This window comes from Hordeum vulgare, chromosome 4H (assembly GCF_904849725.1).
Source record: "Hordeum vulgare subsp. vulgare chromosome 4H, MorexV3_pseudomolecules_assembly, whole genome shotgun sequence".
In the NCBI taxonomy this organism is placed as follows: domain Eukaryota; kingdom Viridiplantae; phylum Streptophyta; class Magnoliopsida; order Poales; family Poaceae; genus Hordeum; species Hordeum vulgare.
In genome coordinates this window covers 6,982,244-6,984,296 of record NC_058521.1, presented here as the reverse complement: position 1 = coordinate 6,984,296, position 2,053 = coordinate 6,982,244, and the positions used below count along the sequence as shown (strand labels likewise).

Sequence of the window (2,053 nt, the reverse complement as noted above, 5' to 3'; positions counted from 1 at the left end):
GTACATGTGCATGACGATTTTTTTTCTTTTAAGAGGAAATGTGCATAAACAAACTTGGTATGCATCTGTCTATGTACATGTTAAATCTCGAACCAATCAGGACGCAGAAAACTCTTCCCACGGATCAACCCTTGTAGCCAATCTGAGCCGTCCATGTCTTACCCATCTGACGTCTCTCACTCACCTCTCTTGGAATAATTGGAATGGAAAAAAAGCCCCTTCTCCCCCGTGATCTCTCTGTGTATCTCTCTCCCCTCACGCGAGTCCTCCGCCGCCGTCATCTCTGCCACTCGATTCCGGCTAGGGTTTCGGCCACCATCCCTAGGTTCGTCGGGATCTGCCACATCCGCACGCCGCCTGCTCGACGGAATCTCCATGCATGTCGCTGGCGTGCGGGCTGCCGCTGCTGGAGTGCTTCGACTGCCTCGGGTGCGCGCGGTGGGCGTGGAAGCGGTGCGTCCACACGGGCTACCACGACAGCGCCACCTGAGGCCATGCCGCCGCATCCGACTTCGTGCCCGTCCGCCGGATGTGCCGCCTCGTCATGGACAACTACGAGCCCGACCTCGCCGCCCCGCTCCTCGACCCCTCCAATGTCGTGCGCCGCCACACCTACGCCGACACCGGGGGCCGGGTCACGCCCTACCTGCTCTACCTCGACCTCGGCCGCTCCGGGGCCTCAACCTCGACGGCGAGTCCGACTACGCGCCGCTCCTCGACAACCGCCTCGGCAAGTGCCGATTCAACGGCGGCTACGTCCACAACGGCCTCCTCCGGGCCGCCGGCTGGGTGCTCGACAAGGAGTGCGGCCTGCTCTGGGACCTCCTCGACCGGTACCCCGACTACACGCTCACCTTCACGGGCCACTCCCTCAGCGCTGTCATCAGAAATTGGCTGCAGAAGTTATCAGAATTGGTTGCATGCCTGTCATCAGAATTTATTTGGTTCAGTGCTGCTACTGCTGTCAGACAACATACCTGCTCTGCTTCTGACTTCTGAATGAGATAGACATTGCATTGCTCACCAACTGATTTGCTTACTTGCTTGCTGCTTAAAATACAGTTCCAGAAGTTTGCAACATGTCTGTCTGAATTTTGTTTAAGTGCTTGCTTGCTTGCTGGTACAAATTCAGTTGCTGCTACTGTTATGCTGCTAGAATACTGTTATGTGCCTCTCTGAATTTTGTTGAGTTCTTGCTTGCTGCTACAAATTCGGTATATTAGAATTACGTTATGTGCCTCTCAGAATTTTATTGAGTTCTTGCTTGCTGCTAGAAATTCAGTATATTAGAATTCTGTTATGTGCCTCTCTGAATTTTGTTGATTGTTTGCTGCTACAAATTCCGTTATAATGGCACTGCACGAACAAGACCCACAAGTGTTAGCTGGTATGCTGCGCATCTGCATATATGTTTGCCCTTTTGCTCTGGGCTTGGGCATCCTTGCCATTGTGTCTGCTTCTCTGCTGAAGTATTGGCTCTTGACAAAGGTAAGAGCCTTCTGGTCTTTCTACTCTCTACATCCTTAGAGTTAGAGCATAAACTTGCTGCAGTTTAGGATCATGTTTATGGTGGCACGTAGGATACTGAAGTGCAATAGCTTATGTTCTATTTGTTCTGAAATGAAAAAATGGCTCTAGTTTTAGACATTTTCTTTCATTTATCAGGCATCAAATATGTGCATCCATGTGAAGTTGGAACATACTAATGATATTAACACATATTACTACATCTTCCTATTTTACTCTGAAAGAAGCGTCTGTTGTTTGCAAAGATAAGAGAGGCTTCTTGTCTTTCTACTAGTAGATCATTAACTTGCTAAATCTATAGATCGCTTGAAGCGCATACTTTACTTTCTGTTTGTTCTGAAAAAACATGCTCCAGTATTGGACATCTTTCTTTGATTTATCTGACATCAAATAGATGCATCCATGTGAGGTTGAAACCGACTGCTCATAATAACACACACTACTACATCTTCATATTTTAGGCTCATAATAACCGACCGATCGCCAGTGACACCTGCATCAGCAACGACAATGACTGCTTGGTTCT

At 48.8% G+C, this 2,053-nt stretch overlaps 1 pseudogene; it reads left to right on the top strand.

The window, feature by feature from the left end:
• The first annotated feature begins 379 nt into the window (after nucleotides 1-379).
• On the top strand, nucleotides 380-999 carry LOC123450160 (annotated as a pseudogene).
• The last annotated feature ends 1,054 nt before the right edge of the window (nucleotides 1,000-2,053 follow it).